This window comes from Passer domesticus, chromosome 21, assembly GCF_036417665.1.
Source record: "Passer domesticus isolate bPasDom1 chromosome 21, bPasDom1.hap1, whole genome shotgun sequence".
NCBI lineage: Eukaryota > Metazoa > Chordata > Aves > Passeriformes > Passeridae > Passer > Passer domesticus.
The window spans coordinates 6,697,764-6,719,480 of NC_087494.1; the positions used below are offsets into that span (position 1 = coordinate 6,697,764).

Genomic DNA, 21,717 nt, shown 5'->3' on the forward strand with positions numbered 1-21,717 from the left:
GAGTTCGCAAACTCCCATCTGGAGTGATGAACAACCTTGGTGGCAAAGCCCTCCCTAGAAGAAAGTGACTCTCTAATCTGGTGCTGAGAGACCACAGGGTAATATACGCTCTGAGGGAGGCATATAAATGCAACCTTTTCATTTCTGCTTTCCAGAGCAGGCTGGCACAGCTTCAGAAACATTGCCCAGTTCTCAGCCACGAGCATTGTAAGTAACCAGGCTCTGTTCTCATCTCTGCTGGGCAGTTGCTTACAAGAACCTGGAATGCACATCAGTTTGGGTTATTAGTAAATTTTTCTCAGCAAACTTGATTGCAGGGAATTTTCACCAACAGAAAAAGTGCTGTTTTATAATGGACTCACTAAATTGTTAAGGTTTGAAAAGCACTTGAAGGTCATCAAGTCCTATTGTTAATCCAGCAATGCCAAGTGCACTAAACCATGTCATGACTACACTGGCTGTGATAAAAAGCAAAACATAATAAAAGTGAAGAAAAAAACTCTTAAGACATTGTGTACCAGACTGAAATTTTTGTCTTCTTTTAATCTGTGGTGCTTAACATCTTGTCCCACTTGGCACTCATCAGCCTACTGATAATGCTGAGGCTGACATAAATGCCTAGGGATACCAGCTGAATTGGATCATTCCTGGCTATGGTTTGGTGCCTGGCAGGACAAGTAATGCTACAGCTACCTAAACTGTGTAGATCTACTGATGACATTTTCAAGTTCCTTTGTTGTAAAACTTTCTTCAATTGCCCAAGTAGAGGTTTTCAAAAATGTGTTGTAGTTCTTTTATTTCAAAAGACACACAAAGAAATATAGTATTTCACATGGACTTTTTAGGAACCTCACTTTATATTCTTATAATATAGCTAGCTGCAGAGTGGGATGGAGATAAAATTTCTATAAGCTATGGGAATTGTGTATGTTTGTCTGAATGGGTGTGAGTTTGAGATTTCATAATTTGCAAGCATTTTTTTATTCTGGTACTTTGTATTTTGAGTAAGGCAATGTATTCCTCTGGCCTTCTCCCCTCTGCTCTCAGTGCCCAAACACAGGGTTCAGTTTTAGGTTTGAATGCTTCCATGTCAGTGGAACAGAAATAGAGTAGAATGGAATAGTGGAATGGAATGCTTCACCTCTGCTGCTTCCTAATTTTGTCTCCTGGTGGCCTTGCAGAGCTCTCCAGTCCCAGCACAAGAGGGTGGCAGCACAGCCCAGCAGCTCGGAGTCAGGGAGCACCAGGGAGTGCCACAGCTCCTCCGTCTGTGACAGAGAGATCAGCTGCAGTGACAGTGAGGAGGACAACCTTCCAAGGGTGCTGGACCTGCCAGTGTGTGAGGTGAATTCAGAGACCATGGAGAGGCTGCTTCCACAGCCCCTTGCCCACTGCAGTGCCGTGTCTTAGGAAGGAAGCAGATGTGGTACTCTGTTACCAAATTCTGCCAGATTTGCCCTGGAAATACTGATGTGTAAGACCCCTCTCACTGCAATGAAGGCTTAGGTATTTGCCACTGACTGGTTTATGGTTTTGTATTCCTCACATATCCATGCATGGTGCTCAAGGAGCAAATTTGTTGCTGCTTGGTTTAGAGTCATTTCTTCACAGGCCAAAGGCCAGACTTGATGACCTCTGGGCAAGAGTCCCTGGGCTCTGGTGAGCTGTGCTAGGACAGAAAGAGTCACAAACGGCACCAGTCTTGAATCCTTCTTTTCGCTTTTGTTGGCAGCCTGAGCCATCAACTGCTAAAAAGTGGCACCTTGACAACCTGGTGACCCAGAGAAAGCAAGGATTGATGCCAAGAGAGGGTCCCAGGGAAATTGTCCATGGGAATGGACGTGAGGAGGTTGTGAAGCAGGAGCAGGGCATCAGCAGAACTTCCTGCCAGCACCACTCCAAGGCAAGGGAGCCTCCTCCCAAGAGCTGTGGCCAAGTGGCCGAGGACACTCACAAGACCTCTGGCCAAACCACCAAGCATTTTCACAAGACCTGTGGCCAAGTGACTCAGGCTCAGCAGGAATCGCACATTATGAGCACACAGAGCTCTCTGAAGCCTCTTGTGCACACCAAGGAGGCCTTGCCCAGGAAGACTGTGGGTATCAAAAGGCCCAGCAAGCCCCTGGTGCATGACAAATGGAAAAAAGTTCTGAAGCTGGAGAGTGAGTCTGGTCTTTTACAGGTCACAGAACAGGCTAACAAGGAGCAGACCAAAGTCAAGAAAACAGAGGAGCCAAAAGGCACCACCAAAAAAGCCTTAGAGCTGGCACTTCACAAGCCCTCTGAGGAGAGAAAGGACAAGGGCTCCCAGCAGGCCAAGGCCAAAGGCTTTTTGGATGCCAGGCTCCTGAGACATGCTCAGGAATGTGATGCCCTCATCCCCAGTAGCCACAGGCCTGGGGAATGGCACAGGGAGAAAGTGCCCTTGCCTCCTGGGGAGAAGAAGTTGTTCTTGCCTTTGAGGAAGGCAGGCTTGAAGAGGAAAGCCATGAGGAGTCCTGAGGAGTCCCCTGGAAAGAAGAAGGTGAGAGGGGCCAGGGCAGGTGGGTTTGGACAATGAGCAAGGTGGTGTTTGAAAAACCCATGTGGAGTTTCCCCTTCATAGGTTGTCAGTGGAGCCATGATGCTTCTCCTCTCAAAGGAGTTCCAGTGTGTTATTTTCAATGTTTTCAGGCAGAATCTATCAAAGTGAGCTGTATTGGTCTGTACTTTAGGTGAACTTCTAAGACCTGAGTCAATTTTTTCCCCCTGATTTTATTCTTCCTACTAGAGGGAAGACAATGGGGATCCTCCCAGGAAGGAAAAGGAATGAGACAAAACAATCCCAACCAAATAATTTTGGCTTTCAACCAACAAAGGCTCCAATCAACTGAAGTGAGTATGTAGTGATGGGATGTAAGAAAGATGTGTAAATCTAAGTCTCTCTTCAGAAGGGTAGCATGAAGAACTGGATCTCCTGTCCAGACACTCCAGAGTTTGCTTTTAACATGGTGTGCCTTCTGCAACTTCAGCTGCTGCAGGTTGGCCTTTGCATGCTGGAAGCTGCTGTTGGTTGGGGCTTTATGTAGAAATGATGACTGGGATGGGATTGTTGGTCCCATGTTGGAGCATGTCTTAAGTTTATTTTTTAGCATTAGTCTTATTCCATGGTTATGACAATGAGAAGAAGTTTACATTTTTGGTAGCAGAAAAAGAACTTAATGTTACAACTTAGTTTAAAAGTTTTTTTTGACTAATGACACAAAGGAAAAGCATCTTGACAGTAGTTCTATATAACTACTATATGTACATGTCTTTTTGTTTCAAAAAAGTTTGCTTCTTTTGAGTATAATACCTCTTGGTAAGCTTTAAAAGACACTGCACAGAGCTCTAGTATTAAGCTTAGAACTTCTTAATATCTTGCTAGATTTACTTCTCTGTACCTTAGGGACAAGTGTTAATGTACAGAGCATTGTTTGATTTGTCCCTAGTTTTCTACTTCTATAATTTTTCTGTTGATAAATGTTAGGGCCATTGCTTAGCTCTCATCGTAGCTTTGTTGTCTCTGAGGTTTGCTTTTTGTAGCTTTCCTAAAACTCTGTGATTTTAAGAATTCCCACAGCAGCACCCAGTGCAGAAAGCAGCTCTGAAGGTGTAGGTGGGTCAGGGAAGGGAGCCTTTCCCTTCTGACATTCTCTGAAAGCACAGAGGTGTCGGGGCTGGTGATTGGCTGGGAGAAGGGATGTTCCAATGGCATTAGGAATGGAAGAGCTTTGATTCTGGAATTCCTTCCTCCCTTTCCCTCAGGGAAAATGAGCAGCTGTCTTAGTCATGTGCTGGCTTTTGGAGTGGCAAGGGTGGGAGGTAGTTTTGGGCAGAGAGGGCTCTGGAGCAGGTCGGGGATGGTGCTGTGCTCTGTGTCAAATGGTCCTTGGTGCAGCATCAGCTGAGCCAAGGCAGAGCAGCTGGGGAGCACGTGTGCAGTGATTAGGGACCAAAGCATGGGAAAAGTGGCTGCTGAAAGAGGTGAGAGGACTGTGCCATGCACAGCAGAGTCAGGCAAGAAGTGCAGCCTTACACCTGAGCCTTCTCACTGCGTTTAACTTCATTTCCTGCTCTTCTGATGCTGCAGTCCATGAGCTGGGAACTTCTGCTTGGTGTGTTCTTGGAAACTTTGCAAAGCTGACTGCAAATGGTGCAAATGAGCAGTGGTGAAACAAAGTTGAGAGCTACTTGGTGCTGCTTCTTGTTGCCAGAATTCCGTGGACCCCCTGATTTCAGATGATCAGAGATGTGCTAGGCCACTCTCTTATTGAATGTGAAAGTCTCTGCCAATTCAAACTGCCTCTTATTTGAAGTCTCTCGTCTTTGAAAGTCTTGCCTTGTTGACACAACACCATGAATGGCAGGATGTAGCCAAGCTTTTAAGAAATGCCTACATTCTATGTACATCAGAGTCATGAATTTGCTTCTCTTGTCCAGAGCATCAGAAGACTCATTCCAAACTGAGAGGGCAAATGTGTTGCTGCCTCCACTGTCTGCCATGACTGCTGCACAATGTGCACCAAATTTGACCACAATGACCCAAAAGAGACCCAGAGCTGTGACTGACAACCTGGAGCTGCCTGCCGTGGATAACCCTGCCAGGAAGCAGGATGGATTCTTTGCCACGCACAGGAAAGTGGAGGAAGACCCCGAGGAGCAATCCTGGGCCATCACCATTGGTATCCAGGAGAGCTGGTGGGAGTATTCCTGCAACCCAGGCATGCTGTGTGATGCACTGCAGAAACATCCTCTCAGATAAGTGACCATTTCTGACTGTAGGCAGCTGCAACTAAAAGGAGTGTTTGTATAAAAAGGAGTGTGTTTATAAAAAGAAATGGACTGCAACCTGGGCCGAAGTTTCTATCTCATCTGGACAAAATTGTTACATTTACGGGTTAAAAAATTAGATTTTACTTGCTTTTTATAAAAATTTGGCTGTTTAATGATGGCTCGGGGTATGGGGCCTATGATATTTGGGGGTGAGGGAGCATGTGTCAGTTTTCTGTCCTAGGCCAGGTTGTGCACAGTGCATTAGCTGCCTTCTAACTGCTTGCTTTTTCCTGATCATTTTCCTGCTTCCAGCCCTCACTGCACTCCCAGCTATTGAGCAAGGAAATCTGCTGCTGAATTTCTCTGTGCTTGGGAAAAGTTGAATGGTGCAAAGCATTGTGAGCTGCCAGGTGAGAAGCCAAGGTGGCATTTCAATTATTGGAGGGATTGCTGGGAAAGAAGGCAAAAGGGGGAGAACCCGGTGCATAGACTATGCCTGGGAGAAATGGACATTTTCTCTGGAAATTTAGGAAAGCCTGGCTTTGCAATTGCTTTAGGCATCTCTCTCTGAGCAGCTTTCTCTCGGTGGTTTTTCAGGGATCTGCAGGGCATGAGAAGAATCCTTTTCCAGTGCCTTCTGTGCCACATGAAGCCAAGACAAGAAGACCTGAAGTTAGGACAGTAAGTGTTTGTTTTACAGCCCTGCCTGTAGTTTCTGAAGACAGCAGCCAGGGCTGGCCCTGCAGCCACCCCGGCCTCTGCTTCCTCATGAGCACTTATTTTGGGAGCAAAGAGAGAGGGAGGGATGGGGCAGAGCTGCCCTCTCAGGGAAGCACTTGCTGAGTAGCTTGGCTACAGCTGAACAGCACTTGAATTTTGACTCCTTGCTGAACCTTTGATCAGTATTGGCCAGAAGGAATTCCTAGAGCTGCTGATCCATTTTTGATTGTACACTTTAATCATTACAAATGTTGTGTTGTCCTGTGGTACAAGCAGTGGGGAATACTGAAAAGCTGTAACCTGCCATCGCATGGGGCCTTGGCAGTGTCATTTTCCATAAAACACCAGGGTTTGTGGGCCCCTCTGGGCAAAGGGATGCATTGCCGTGATCTGCTGGCAAACTTGCAAAAGAAAATAAACACGGTAGGGCTAGCTGAGTAGCTGGCAGGCTGTAAAAATCCTCTGCAGAAAGAGGCAGCTGCTGAAAGTCAAAAAGTCTTGCAGGTCCTCTTGCAGTAAAGTCACTCCAGTCATTGATTGTGTTCTGCCAGGTGTGCCTGTTGGATGAATGCAACCAAATATTTTCTCTCTTGCTCCTTTTGTTCCAGAGTTTGCTGCTGAACAAAACCAAGTGAGGGGACCAAGAGCCGGCCTGACATCATCCACGGAATGAGTCAGAATTTACAGTGACCAAGACTGGAACCAAGTGCCTTAACTGGGTCTCCAGGATGTAAATAGTTCCAAGTTCTCTGCTCTATCGAAACCTAACAAACTCTTTTGTTTTATTTACTGTTCAATGCAAAACACCTTTTTTTTTTGTTTGTTTTGTTTTGTTTTAAATACAGTTGTATGTTCTTTTGGTTACTTTTGGAAAGCTTTGTGGTTTTTGAGTGTAATGCTTTTCTATCTGGCGAAAGAAGAGATGGGATTGGTGTCAGCCATTAAAATAAAACTGTGGAGAGAAGGATGGTATCCCAAAATCATTGTGATGACAGGAAAGAACATCTCCCTTTTCTACATCATTTCATGATGTAGGAACAGCTTAGCAAAGTACTGAAATAAAGTTCCTCTTGGTTTTGTGGTTGCTCCAGCTGCCTGCCTGTGGTGACTCACACAGCCACATTTCCCAACAGTCTTTTGGATACTGCCGTGAACAAAGACAAGACTCCCAGGGAAGTTCCTCCTGAAGTGGAAGAAAAGCAATTCTTATCTCTGAGGTCTAAGCATGTGGGGCATCTGCCTGCATCTGTCAGCCCCAGGCTTTGCAAAGCCCGGGCTGCAGAAACCCTCGGGGTTCACAAGCACTGACAGTGATTCTGGCAGCCAGCACCACCCTCCAGTGGGGGCTGTTTGAACTCCATTCTACAATGGCTTTCTTTTTTGGGCTTGATAAATGTATTTAGAGTGCATGGATGGGCATCTCACCCCATGGCTCCATCTAAATTCCAGAAAATCATTCTAAAATCTTCACAAACCATGACTTACATTTCTTTAGGAATTACTTGGAAAACATAAGGGCCTCTGTCAATATAGAAATATTGCTTCTAAATTTATAGACAGTTTTATGTCCCATGCAGTCATTTTGAAAAGCTCTACAGAACTGCTGGATCAGCTCTAACAGGAATCTCTTCAGTGAACCTTCAGGGAGAGAAAAAGGATTTCATTCCTTCATATACTGAGCATTCAAACTATGATCTACCACAATTCACTCCAAATAGAAAAACAGGAAGGTAAGGTTAGAAACAGAAGCATTTTGCCATAACCTTTGCAGATCTTTAAAACAGCATCAAGAGAAATCAGGATGTTGTCAGACTATTATCCCAGCAGATTTCTGCCAGTCCTTAGATTATAAAAAAGAACAAAGTTCTTACAAATCTAAACACCCTCCAGCACCCTCAAAACATGAGGAGCTGTTCATCTCTAACCATGGAATTCATGCCACAGTCTGCACATCATGGGGATATACACAATTATGTCAACCTCCTTCAGAAAGAACTGGAGTCCTTTCAGGCATAGCTGATTTTAATTGATTATGTCATCATCTTACTTCTATCATTCATCTAGAAATTCCTATGAAGTTTCAATCCAGGATTGCAGTCAAAGATAACATTAATACAACATTGAGTTAGTGTGCTCAAGAAGTTCCAAACAACAAGTTACAGAAAGATTAACTTAGCCCTGTTTTCTTGGTCTTTACTACCAAGGGAAAGGGCTAGGACAAGAGGAAATAGCCTCCAGTGGTGCTGGAAAGACCAGGACATTTCTCCAGGAAAGCCTTTCAGGTTTCTTCTCTGCCCATAGCCCTGTAACCTCACTGTGCCACAGGGAACATCCCATGGAGACCGGGAAATGCCCGGGGTTTACGGAAAATGCAGACAGTGGGCATGCTCTGTGTCCCATACAATTCCCAAGGGCTGCCAAGGGACACGGGGCTGCAGTGACACGCTGTCACCATCCGCTCATACAAGCGGGGCTCGTGATGGTTCATTAACTGATCTCAGAGTGCACAAACAACACCGAGGGGATTTCAGTATTCATCAACAGAAATGTACCTTTTATTGAGTGCCCACAGCAAATGCAATAGAAGGATTAGAAAAAGAGATAAAGGGTAGAGAGAGAGAGAGAGAGAGGAGGCAGAATATTGCTACCAACAGAGAGAAAAAATCCTCATGGTCCAGCTAATACATCCCTTTTGTCATGTGAGGAAGAATCTCAGAACACCTGGTTAACTCAAGGTTCTAGTATAGTCCATTCCTAAGGAGGGAACAGGTCTTGAAATCACTGAGGGGGAACAGATCCAATAAAGAAGAAGTCCATTGAAATCACTGAGGGGAAAAGAAGGTACAGCCAGTCTGTGTTCTCAGCAGTAGGTGAGAACCATTGTCTTCTTGGTCCAATGGCCACACCTGCAGGCAAACATCTCACTTTTGGTCAGGTTGGCTCCCCCACACACCTCCCCTGTGTTAGGGGTTTCAGTCTCAGTCCTTGGCAGGGGGGAGCTTCTCCATAGAGAGATTTCATGTCTCAGTCCTTGAGAGAGAGGCTTCTCCCATCTCAGTCTGTCTGTCACGGTGGTTGGAAAGCAGAGGATGGCTCTTGTGTGAGGGGAGGGACCACCAAAGGTTACCCCAGAAAAGTCCCACCAGGCCAAGAGGTGGGGAAATGCTCAAGCTATTGTCACCAAACAGGTGCCAGCGTACAGGGCGAGTCGCCTCCTTTGCAGGCCCTGCCAGAAGCAGGCATTGTAGACACAGCTGTGAACAATCGCTTGGCAGGCCAGAACTCTGCTCAGGGGCCTCAGGATTATTTGGCCTTCATCCACCACTGGCAGCCCACAATTCCCATCAGGGTCCTCAGGGTCCCCATGTCTGTCCTTGAGACGGTCGTGAGGCAAAGGAAGGGAACTCCAGACTGTCTCTCACATATGCTGTTATAAGTTTGGTCCTATTGGTTTTGGGGAAAGAATGGGGAGTTGTTTTTTGTGAGGAGAAAAGGTGTCCAGGACTTGGTGGGGACGGGAGGTGGACGAGGCGAGGAGTGATTGGGCCAGGGCACCAAGCAATCATTTGACGCCCTGAAGAAATGATTGGCCCAGAATGAACCTCGCTAAAGACCTATCAGAGTGCCTAAATTCCCCCAATCAGTGCACAGATCCAAACCCCACCAATCCTGGACTAAAGGGAGTTATAAAAGGGGGTTTTCGTTTGGGCGCGGTTCTTTCTGGTTCGTGGGCAGTGGGATTAATTCATGTGGAAATAAACCAAACATGTTCACAGCACGTTGTTATTTTTTTTGAGCTGTTGTGAGGGGGTCCAAGCTTATCTTGGACCCTCCGTTCCTTCCAGCTTGTTTTTCAATAAACGAGAGCCTTTTTCATCTTTTTTTTTGAAATCTGTCCTCGTACATTCATTACACTGTGCTGGAAATGGAGTATTGAGACATGCCTAAAAAGACACACAGTCTCAAGAAAAAAGGGACTTTTTGATAAAATAACAGAGAATAATAACTATTTAGGGCTGTTTTAAAAAGAATGTGAATTCTAGCTGAGTAATGAACTTGAACAGCACTTAATTGAAGAACAAGACACAATGCCTTTCTGCCTAATGCCTAAATCTAAACTGTGTTATTGAAAGCATTATTATGAATTGTAGTTCCTCTACAGGTTAAAGGACCAATTGAAGTCCTGAGGCCTCAGCACCAGGCCCTGTCTGAGGCCTGAACAACAGGCCCTGAGCCAAAGCTGACTTCTAAATAAATTTTCCCACCAAATGTTATATTTGTATCTACTCATTAATGAATCACTATGAGCAGTATGATCTCTGTATGTGTTCATTGGTAAAACATGGCTATAGCTTTCTGTATTTAAAAATCAGACAAGGCCCCATATGGCCTTGTTTGGGGCTGAATGGTCAAAGTCACCTCCCTTGGTTCCTCCTGGGGCCCTGGCCAGGCTTTGGGAGGAACCCAAGACGAGGATGAAAGCAGATGTTCTTGCACTAGAAGTGCTGTCAGTTTGTTCATTCAGCACTGTCAGAGCTGGGCCCTCTCACAGCGAGGTTGGAGCCTCACCTGTGGCTGGAGGCACCTGCAGGAATTCCCAGTGTCCAGGAGGGGCTCTGCAGCCCTTGGCTGTGACAGCTTCCCCCTGCTGCTGTGTGGCGCTGGGGGATGGCACAGCCTGAGGGGAACTGGTGCTGGATCTTTCTTAATCACTGCAGGCAGTCTTTGGTGGTGATGGTTGGGTGCACTGCTGAGCTTCTCTTTTTGTAATTTTTTGCAGATATACATTATATAAATTACATTATTCCTTCAGTTGGTGTCTGTGTCTTTGGTGCTGACACTGCCCACTGGTAACACTGACCCTGTGGGCTCCATAGAACCAAGGGGCCCTGTGACACTGCAGGGCCTCCTGTAACCAGGAGACCATAGTGACCCTGTGGGGCTTAATGGAACCAAGGGGCCATTGTGACACGGTGGGGCTTAATGGAACCATGGAGGCCATTCTGACACTGTGGGGACCTGTGGGGACCAGGCCCCATTGTTTTCCTCTCTCTGGCACTGCCCAGTTCAGCCTTTCCCTCCCCCTGCCCCTGCCCCAGCCCAGCAGAGCAGCAGAGTCAGGTCTGGCCCTGCAGCAGGAACTGCAGGCACTGGAGGTCAGGGACAGCCACTCTGGGTCTGGAATGCTCAGCAGATGCTCAGCTCGGGCAGCTCCTGCAGCCCCAGGGCCAGCTCCGCTGCCCAGCCCAGCAGCAGAGTTGGCCCTGGGGCTCCTCAGGCAGCTCCTGCTGGCCCAGGGACAGGGCAGCCTCTTGCCAGGGCTCCTCTGCACACCCACGGGCTCCTGCTCTGCTCCTGGCCCATGCCAGCTGCCCCCAGAGCCTTTCCCAGGGGAACACGTCTGTGCTGGCCCCAGCAGCCATTGCTGCAGCCCCTGCCCTGCTGGCCAGAGCCCCGAGCTGGGGCTGCTGCTCTGCAGAGCACGGGGGCTGTGCTGCCCGGGGCCCTGGGCTGCCTCTGCTGGGCTCTGCTGCTCAGCCTGGCACACAGAGGCAGCTGATGGTGCTCCCTGCACTCACCCCCTCCCACACAGGCTCTGCGGGGCCATGGAAGGGGCTCAGAGGTGCCTGCCTTGTGCCAGGGCTGCCAGAGGGGCTTGGGGCTGCCCTGGATCCTCCTGGGGGAGTTCCCTGAGGCTCAGAGCAGGCAGTGCCCAGACTCCTTTCCCTGGGCCTGCTGTGTCCCTGGGCTGCAGAGCTCTCCAGGCTCACAGCAGACATTCAGTCCTTGATCTCGGGGTGACCCCAGCCTGGCCAGGCCTGTGCCCAGTGAACTCCACTCCCTGCTGGTCCCTGGCACACACTGTCCCTGCAGGTCCCCTGTGTTCTCCTGGCAGCTCCCAAGGCCCTCCAGACAAACCTTCCCCTGCCATCAGCCCTGGCACAAGCTGCAGAGCCCCAGGATAGTTCAGCTCAGACCATTCAGCATCTGATGGGCACTGGCCACCAACAAGCAAAACCTAATCCAGACCTGAGTCCCCTGAAGGCCCCAGTGAGACCCTGATCTCATCCCACTGAGCCCTGGGAGAACAAGGAACACAAAGAGCCTCTTGAGAGTCCTGAGAGTGACTCTGGAGGGGAGCAAAGCCTTCCTGCCCTGCGCTCAGGAGATGCCCTTTGCTGGTGGAGCTGCTGTGCTGGAGCCCAGCTGTGTCCCAGTAGTGCCCATGGCCTGTCCCTGCCTGAGGGCACAGCACGGACACACAGCAGGACAGTGACCAAGCTGCCAGAGCACTCCGGCCTCGCACCCACAGCAGGGCTGGGAAGGGGAGTGTGGAGCTGGGAGGAGCAGATGTGGAAAGAGGCAGGGCCATTGTCCCTGCCCATGCTGCTGTGCTGGGAGCCCCTTCCCTCCACCTCTGCTCACAGGCACTGCCCCTGCAGAGCCAGAGAAGGGCTGAGGAAATGCCTTAGGCAGACAAGTCAGGGCAGGCACCAGTTTTTATTTAAATGCCAAAGGTACAAGCCTCTTGCAAGTCTTTCTGATTCAAAAGAAAGGTAGATATTAATGTAGAAATGCTAAGAGTAATACTACAGTATTTTTTGAGAAACATTGCAACAGTACAAAGAGTCCCCATAATAAGAAATAGACAAATAGGGGAAAAAAGGCTGAGATTGTAAAGAGTTACATTCTGAAGGCTATGCAGCAGAAAAGAGAATTTATTGCTTCTGAAAATACAGTCACCAGTTTTCCCAGGGCATCCTTGAGCTCCTGGTTCCTCAGGCTGTAGATGAGGGGGTTCAGGGCTGGAGGCAGCACTAAACACAGAACTGACAGTGACATATCCAAGGAGGGAGATGAGATGGAGCGGGGCTTCAGGTTGGCAAATGTGCCAGTGCTGAGGAACAGGGACACCATGGCCAAGTGAGGGAGGCAGGTGGAAAAAGCTTTGTGCCATCCTTGCTCAGAGGGGATCCTCAGCACAGCTGTCAATATCTGCACATAGGAGAAAACAATGAACACAAAACAGCCAAAATATAGAAGATTACTTACCACAGTGTCCTGGCTTGTAAAATAAGCATGTATTCTATTTTTGCCATCTGTAGGGGGTTAGGCAGTTTTTTTTCTTATCTCTTTCAAGAACAATGACACTGCCAGGAAGATAATCTCCTGCTAATGGCCTATTGAATTACTCACTGTGGCTGGTAAGATTAGTTACATCATCCCATTGGGAGATGCTCCACCCAGAGGGAGGAGCCAAGCATCCCTGCCACCATAAAACAAGCATTTCTGAGACCACAGACAGCCTTCTTCACTGGATTTTCCAGAGGAATCAGGAACCAAGGCCCAGCTGCTCCTTCGCCGCATTTTCGGAAGGGATCTACACCCTTCTGCAGATCGCCGCTCCAGGAGGAGCAGCCACCATTTGGCTGGACTGCTATCAGCACCCCGACTTCTCAGGGTGTCAGGTTTTTCTCACTCTGCCAGTGGTTTTTTTTGCTTGTGCTAAATTACATTGTTATTTAGTTGTTTTTTTTTTCTTCCTAGTAAAAAACTGTTATTCCCATTCCCATATCTTTGCCTGAGAGCCCTTTTAATTCTGAAATTGTGATAATTCGGAAGAAGGGGGTTTACCTTTTCCATTTCACAGAAGGCTTTTTGCCTTCCTTCACAGACTCCTGTCTTTTCAAACCAAGACACACAGTAATCCCAACTTCCCTGAGTTTAGAGTGTGAGCAGAAGAGCTTGAGGATCTGTGGGATTTCACAGAAGAACTGGCCCAGGACATTGCCATGGCACATGGGCAGGGAAAACGTACTGATTGTATGTAGGAGAGAGTTGAGAAAGGCACTGGCCCAGGCAGCTGCTGCCATGTGGTCACAAGCTCTGCTGCCCAGGAGGGTCCCGTAGTGCAGGGGTTTGCAGATGGACACGTAGCGGTCGTAGCACATGATGGTCAGGAGGGAACACTCTGCTGACATTTTGCCACTTCAGGGCTTCATGGAAATATTTATACCATTGTGTGACTTCAGAAGCAAGGAGAATATTGTGACACTACAGGGCCTCAGGGACCCGAGGAACATGGAACACATCAGGCTCCTTTGGTCTCCCAGAGGCTACCTGACAGGTCCAGCTGATCTTGGGATGTTGAGGGTTGCCTCTAATCAGCCCCTGGAGAACTGGGGCTCTGTGCTTTCTTTCCTATGGAAAAGAACCTTCCCTCTTTCCAGGTGCTCACAGCCCAAATTGATACTCCCCCTGAAAAATTCCCTACATGCAAGGGTTCTCCTAGACAAAAGCTGCCAGGACAGAGAGCTCTGGCTGACCTTGGCCTCGGTGGTCATGGGGACCTCTCATCTCAAGTAAGCCCTGAGGAAAGTATTTGAACAGGTTTGACTACTGGAACATCAATGAGTCTCTCACCCCCTTGAAAAACTCAAATGCTCTTCTGATCATATGTGCTTTTTCTTTCTCATTGTGCATTATGCACGAAATATTTTCAGCTAAAAAATATTATTCTTCTCACTACACCAGTGTTATCTGACAGAAAACACCTCATCTGCATATGGATGCAGGTCACCTGTATAAGCAAACACAATAAAGAAAGCAGCAGGAATTATTTGTCTCTGCTCCCATCTGTCACATCTCCTCTGGAGCTGGAGGTGCAGCCCCAGCACTTGGGAGGACTCAAGGGCTCACAAGCTCAACTCCCACACCGAGAACATGGGGACCTTGGGGTGCTCTTCTTGGTCCCTGCATGCTCATCCAGGCTGAGATGGACACTGATGGTTTCTGGGGCAGGCTCTCTGAGCCCAGCCCAGCTCCCTGCAAGCTCTGCCAGCTGCCCTCAGCTCTGGGCAGCACCAAGGGCCTCTCCCCAGCCCAGCCCAGCCGGCTCTGGCCCCACAGCTCTGCTCAGGCCAGGCTGCTCTGGCCACTGGCCCCACGGCCTCAGCCCCTGCCAAGGGCACAGCAGCAGCTGCAGCTCACACAGGACTCAGCCCCAGCCATGGGGGAAGGTGCTGGGCCAAGGCCAAAGGAGGCTCCCTGGCTGCCCTGCTCCCCTCTGGCTCAGGTGCTGAGATCTCTGCAGCCCCTGCTGCCATCCCATGTACCCAGAGCAGCACAAGAGCCCCGGCCTTGGGGCCCTCAAGAGCTGCTCCTGCTCCAGGCCCAGGGCCCATCCCAAAGCAGGGGCAGCCACAAAGCTGTGCCCATTTCTGTTCATTGCTGCTCTGATGGGGATTGTAAAAGAATAACAGAAATATTCTTGCAAGTTCATTTATTTCAAATAAATACAATGTGAGACGTCTCATTTACATGAAGTTTTTGTGTCACAAAAAAGAGGATCTTATTATATTGCAGGGAAAGAATACCATCATTTCTATGAAGACAAAAGCATCAGAAGTGGAAGAAATTTAAATATGGGGAGTCTTGGACTGTCGCAATCTGCCCCACGAGCCAATGATAGAGGGAAGCAGGCAGTGTGTAATACTTGAAAAGCATCCAGTTAGGAGTTCCCTGAGAGCTTTCTTGAGCTCCTGGTTCCTCAGGCTGTAGATGAGGGGGTTCAGGGCTGGAGGCACCACCGAGTACAGAACTGACAGGGCCAGATCCAGGGATGGGGAGGAGATGGAGGGGGGCTTCAGGTAGGCAAAAAATGATGTTGTGATGAACAGGGAGACCACGGCCAGGTGAGGGAGGCAGGTGGAAAAGGCTTTGTGCCGTCCCTGCTCAGAGGGGATCCTCAGCACTGCCCTGAAGATCTGCACATAGGAGAAAACCATGAACACAAAACAGCCAAATGATAAACAGCCACTAATAGCAAAAAACCCGAGTTCCCTGAGGTAGGAGTTTAAGCAGGAGAGCTTGAGGATCTGTGGGATTTCACAGAAGAACTGGCCCAGGGCATTGCCATGGCACAGGGGCAGGGAAAACGTACTGATTATATGTAGGAGAGAGTTGAGAAAGGCACTGGCCCAGGCAGCTGCTGCCATGTGGGCACAAGCTCTGCTGCCCAGGAGGGTCCCGTAGTGCAGGGGTTTGCAGATGGACACGTAGCGGTCGTAGCACATGATGGTCAAGAGGCAAAACTCTGCTGTAGCGCAGAAAACAAAGAAAAAGACTTGAAAAGCACATCCTGTGTAGGAAATGGTCATGGTGTGCCAGAGGGAATTGTGCATGGCTTTGGGGACAGTGGTGCAGATGGAGCCCAGGTCGCTGAGGGCCAGGTTGAGCAGGAAGAAGAACGTGGGCGTGTGCAGGTGGTGGCCGCAGGCTACGGCGCTGATGATGAGGCCATTGCCCAGGAGGGCAGCCAGGGGATATGCCCAGCAAGAGGCAGAAGTGCAGGAGCTGCAGCTGCCGCGTGTCTGCCAATGCCAGCAGCAGGAAGTGGCTGATGGAGCTGCTGTTGGACATTTGCTGGGGCTGCACATGGGGACCTGTTCATGGAGAAAGGACAGTGACAAGTCAGGAGAGGCTGCTTTGAGTCAGACCTGGGCCATTCCCTGCAGACCCTCCCACAGGGACTCACCCACCCTTGTTCCTGCTCTGGGAAAACCTTCCCCCAGGTCCCTGCCTGAGCTCCAGTTGTGCTGGCTGAGTGTACCAGGAGCAGCCAGGGCTGTGCGTGGGGGCTCTGGAGGAGCCATCCCTGCCCCACTGCCCTCAGTTTGTGGCCATGTGGCAGACGGACAAGGCTGGATATTCAGGATTTGTCAGGGAAATCTCTCCAAATGCAGAAAGGCTTGTTTGCATCTGCACTCACAGTTCTAAAGGAAATAGATGTCAGGAGTTGCTATAAGGAATGGTTTTCCTACCCACACATCATTCCTGGTTATCGGAGGTCAGAAATCCCCAGCATTTCTGCTGCACTCCGAGTTTGCCACTGAGGGATGGGAGAGGGTGAGGGAAGGTGAGGGGCTGGATGGGCTTGTTCCCAACTGCCCTGGCTTTGCACCTTTGGCTGCAATCAGAGCACAGTCACACTCCCTGGGATAAACCAGACCCTGCCCAGAGCAGAGGGATCCCTGAATGTCTCACCCTCTCTCAATGTCTCTGGGCAAGTTCTCCGCCCCCCCTTGTGCCAAGGACACTCACGGCTCCCTTGGAAACCCAGCAGCATTTCCTCAGCTGTGGCTTCTCTGCCTTTTCCCGTGGGACATTCAGGGAACTGCCAGAGACTCTGGTACAGATTTGCACCCAGGAGGGCAGCTCAGAGCTTGGAAGGGCACAGCAAGGAGATCCCCGGCTGTGCCCATGATGGGATCTCAGGGAGGAGGCTCAGCTCATTTCCCTTTCCCATGGACTGCACTGCCCACAGCCCCACAGGTCCCAGGGAAGCTTGGACACCCCATTCCCATGGACAGCCCTCCCTGGCAGGAATGCCAAGGGCAGACTCAGCTGCTGCAAATGCCAGAGACTCCCTGAGAGCAGCAGATAACAGTGACAATATCAGGGCAGGGCAGAAACAAGAGAAGATGCTGTGGTGCTGTGCCTGAGAGGGCAGGGTAGAGACAGCCGGGCACTCAGGACAGTGTTCCCGTGCCCAGCTGTGCCTGGCACCTCCCACACACCAACAGTGCCCTCCTGCCCCAGCACTGCTCTCTTCAGCCCCCTCTCCTTGCCTGAGCATCTCCCTGGGCCTGGACATTCCCTCCTGAGAGGAGCCTTGTCCCTGCCAGCACTCACAGAGCCCATCCCACCCTGTGTGCCCTGGCCCCAGCCCTACAGAAACCTGCCTGTGTGCAGGGCCCTGGCTGGGGCAGGCTCTGTGTGCAGGTGGGCAAGGGCAGCTCAGGAGAGCCCTGCTGGGCCCTGCAGAGGTGATGCTGCTGCTGTCCAGGGCTGAGGAGTGGCTGAGGGCCCTTTGGGAGGCTCCCAGCAGAGAGACTGACCATCCAACGTTACAGTTCTGGAGTCCCTGTAAATGTTCAGACATTCCTTTGGTGATCCTGTGTGTCCCTTTCACCTCAGAATGTTTTGTGATTCTGGGATTACAATTCCTGTTCTGCTTCTCTCGTCCCCCTGTTCTCTGTAATCAAAAGAGAAAAAAACCCTTGCAACTGTGTTAGAACAGTAAAGTAAAAACCAGACATTTATTGGAAGCTTCCAGGTGTCTTAGTTGGAATGGGGCACACCCAGCCCCTGATTTCAACAATTATTAAGGTTGATTAATTAGGGTATTTAACAGGAACATCCAATAGGACATTCAGTTAGCCCAGTTGCACACCCCTGGCTCATCCCATTGGAGTAGGTCCAAGGGTTTCTTTGTCTTCATTTTTGCTATGACTGCTCACATTCTGGTCAAAATCCAAAACGTTTGTCTTGTAGGTCCTCTTCCTTATAATAAGACAATAGAGTATTTCAGGAATGTATTTAGAAAGTCAGGTTATTGTTCTAAACTCTGAGAAAAAGGTTAGGAAATGTACCAGACTTAATTAAGGATTATGGTTATATAAGCATATAATAGTAGTTTAATAGAGTAAATAAAGAGTTTAATAGAGTTAAGTAAGGATTATAGTTTTAAAACTATATAATAGTAGTTTACAAGGCTACAAATATATGAAAAATATATAAAAAGCAAAAATCTTTTTCACATCACCCCAGTTTTCCCATCCTTTTCCAGGCAGGAAATTGAAAACAGCCTCAAGAAAGCTCCTAATCTTTCCAGCAATGCCAGGCTTACCTTCTTTGGGAAGTGTCCTCCGGAGCTGTGCCCAGGCTGGTGTGGAGCTGGGAGCAGCCCTGCCCCACCCAGCCCCTCTCAGCAGCAGCAGCTGCCCTGCTCAGGGTGGCTCCTTCCCCCCACAGCTTCTCCCCAGCGCTGGGAGCAGCTCCCCGGGCCGGCTGAGAGCTGTCCCTGGCAGGCAGCAGAGTCCCTGCCCCAGCACAGCGCCCTGGGCTGCAGGAGCCTGCTCTGCAGGACAGCCCTGGGCACCCCTGGCTGCACCCGTGGCTGCTCAGCCCTGCAGCAGAGCCTGGCAACAGGAGCTGCCCTGGGCTGTGCCTCGGCTGGGGCAGCAGGGAAAGCCAGCCCTGCCCTGGGGCCACATCCCTGCCCTGGAGCAGCTCTGAGAGTGCTCTTGAAAGCTCCTAAAGGCTGTGGGATGTGCCAGCTCCAGGAGATCCCTGCAGGAACTGCAGCTTCTCTTCCCACAGCCAGGGAGTGACTCTCAAACCTGGGATGATTTCTGCTCTAGTGAGCCCTGAGTGAGCTCTGCTCTGTGCTCCCAGCCCAGGCTGAGTTTAACCACTCTGTGCCTCTGGGCTGTGCCTGGGCTGGCTGCAGGCAGTGCCCCAGCCCTGCTGGGCTGGCAGAAGAGCTGCTCATCAAGAGAAATGTGCTTTTGAAGCTCTTCTTGCTTACCAGGAGCTGCCTCTGTGCCAGGAGCCCAGCCCAGCTCAGCAGCACAGACACAGCACAAGGACTTTAATGACCCTCTGGGGCTTTGTGCTCAGGCCCTGAACATCAGTCCCTCAGAGGCAGCTGAAGAAACCTCTCCAGAACTCCAAGTCAGAATCCAACTCCAAAGTTTCTTGGACTTTTAATGGGTCCCACTGAGGGACATGACTGAGAAAGTGTCCCCAGGCCCCAGGCAGAGCAGAGAAGTGGAGGCACTGATGACAGGTGGGGACAAAGAGAAGCCAAGTCTTGGTGGCCTGGGGCACAGCAGGGTCTGTACCACCAAGGGCTGGGAGGAGACACCTTGTCCTGAGGCCCTGGGGCCTCCTGGCACAGCCCCAGCTAGGCTGGGCACTGTCAGCCCCTTGTCCTGCCCTCAGCATCCCCCCCTAGCCCACATCCCAGTGGCCTCAAGGATCTGCTGGAAGGAGTCCCTGGGGAGCCTTGCTCAGCAATGGCCCTGGGGGCTCCTGAATGCTCCCAGGGAATGCAGGTTTTTCAAAGGACTTTGGGTTTAGCTTTTGCTTTGGAGTCTGTGAGAGGTTTGTGCAATCATGGTCTCCAATTATCTGCTGTAATTAGTCCCTGGATAGGCTTTGTCAGTAACAACACTCAGTGGGGCTCATTAATGCTTCAAAGTACTTCAGTTATTTGAAGGTACTTGGTGTTTCCCTTTTGATACAGACTCTGGGAGAGGATTGTGCCATCATGGCCCCAATTATCTGCTTTAACGAGTCCCCTGAGAGCTTTGTACTGACACTCAGTGGGGCTCATTAATACTTTGAGATACTCAAGGTTTTTAACTACTTTGAATTTTCCTTTTCACACTGAGTCTTCGAGATTTTTTTGTACCATCCTGGCTTCCAATTCTCTCCTCCAAGGAGTCCATGAGGAGCCTGTGTTGGGGATGGACCTCAGTGGGACCCATTCATGCCTTGACATACTTTGGGGTTTTCTTCTGACTTTGACTCCTGGAAAGGTTTGTGCAATCTCCTCTCATGCCCTGATGTTCCAGGACTCAGCTCGAAATGCACCATGGGGCTTATTAGCATCAAGCAAGTCCTGACAAACCATGGCTCTGCCTTGATTTCCCTCTGCTCTAGTGCTGTTCATCAGGAAGTTTTCCTGCTGGAGAAATATTTGAAAAATTTTCTAGTAAATATGTATTCCTCTTTTAAAGGATGTATTTTATTATTTTTCTTATTACACAAGAGGTGATTGAAGCATTCTGTGACTGATATTGATCCAGGGACTCTCCTAAGGAGGTCTGGCCTGGTCAGAGAAGCTGTGCCTTGAGCTCTGACCCAATGTCTAAACCTTGCTCCACATTCCCCATCCCCATCCTGTCTCTCCTCACTCACTTGGGATCTGCTTTGCTTGGAGATCTGACTGCACACAGCCAAAGAAGGGTTTTGTCTTTTTAATTCCTTGAAGCAATCTAAAACTCTTGAGTGTCTCTGTTGAAAACATAGACCATCCTCAAGTCTGTGCCAAGCCCAAGGTGCCACCAAGGTGCCACCAAGGCCACTCCAGGCCTGCCCTGGGCTAGCTGTGAGAGTGGATCATCATCCCAACCTGCACTGGGCCATTGCCAAAAGCGTAATTCTGCTTAGTTTGATGTTGATTTTTGTTAAGGACCGCATACCCCCCTACCCGAGAGACAATATTTTCTAAAATGTCCTTGTTGACCACACCAGAACCATATTTTTGGGCCCTGTAATTGTTGCTGGGACCCCTTAAAGGGGAATGGCATGGCCACTAGGGCCTCTGCAACTCCTTGCCCAATGGCCTGCGCTTGTACAGCCGTTACATGTTCTGCTGTCCTGAGGCAATTACAGCCTCAATCATCTGCAGGAGTGTGGGTTCCATCTCTAGTGGAAGGACACGCAGCCCTTTCTTGCGTTCCAGGTTGGCTTTGGCTACCCGCAATGAGTTTAGTAATTCATTTTGAGTCTTTTCATCCCAGACTTGTTTCTCTAGTGCCTGTTTAAGGAGATCAATCAATTTCATGCAGGGCTCTCTGGGTTCTTGTCTTATGATTACATAGTCCAAACTGGGGGTGCTACCATCCGGTACCTGGATTAAAGCTTTCAAAGCCATCTCTTTTATATCGTCCAATACTTCTCTGGGGATACCTGCTGCTTGATCATCTGGCAGGCTGTGTTGTCCTTTTCCAGCCAGATGGCTCATTGTCAATTGCGCCCTTGCCTCATTATTAGCATTGTCTGCTATTAATTGATTTAGTAAACACTTCCATCCCCCTTTCCCACAGGGTGTATTCTGTAGGTGATAAAAACATGGTCATAATATATTTTAAATCATAGGGGGTTACATGTGCCGTGAACATGGCCCTCATTAGGCCATTAAAACAAGGTGAATCCTGCCTCTTGTCTTTAGCTGCCCTACACAGCTCCTTGATTTCCCTGTAAACCAATGGCTAACACCTGGGATTCTGTTCCCTTCTTTCATAATGACCTGGGGCAATGAGGAGTTTCAAGACTATTTGCCAGTCTCCTTCCTTAACTGCTTCCTTCCAGATCCTTTCCCAGGGATCTTCTAGGGTTGAGGGGAGAGATGGCTCTGGGGAATCCAAACTGTCTTCTGTGGAGGAAGAATAACTTGGAGCAGAAACACTTGGATTAGAAATAGTGTGACAGCCAGGCTTAGTATCCTTGACCATGGGGTTTCTATTGTTGCTGGAGGGTGAGTACAGGGCCCTGCCATTTTGTCATTTTCTGGAGCTGTGGCCCAGGGTGGGGGTGGAATGAATGACAGTGGAGGCCTGACCTGCAGTC

The 21,717-nt window shown here is 49.5% G+C and overlaps 1 protein-coding gene and 1 long non-coding RNA gene across 2 annotated transcripts in view; both read left to right on the plus strand.

The window, feature by feature from the left end:
* LOC135284517 (zinc finger protein 271-like) overlaps positions 1-21,717 on the plus strand; it is a 523,404-nt gene that overhangs the window by 65,186 nt on the left and 436,501 nt on the right. The gene's annotated exons all lie outside the window — the stretch shown is intronic.
* On the plus strand, positions 1,619-6,555 carry LOC135284625 (uncharacterized). Its single transcript, XR_010349889.1, has 5 exons — positions 1,619-2,524; positions 2,771-2,874; positions 4,462-5,204; positions 5,392-5,475; positions 6,123-6,555. It is a non-coding gene; the product is annotated as an uncharacterized LOC135284625 (long non-coding RNA).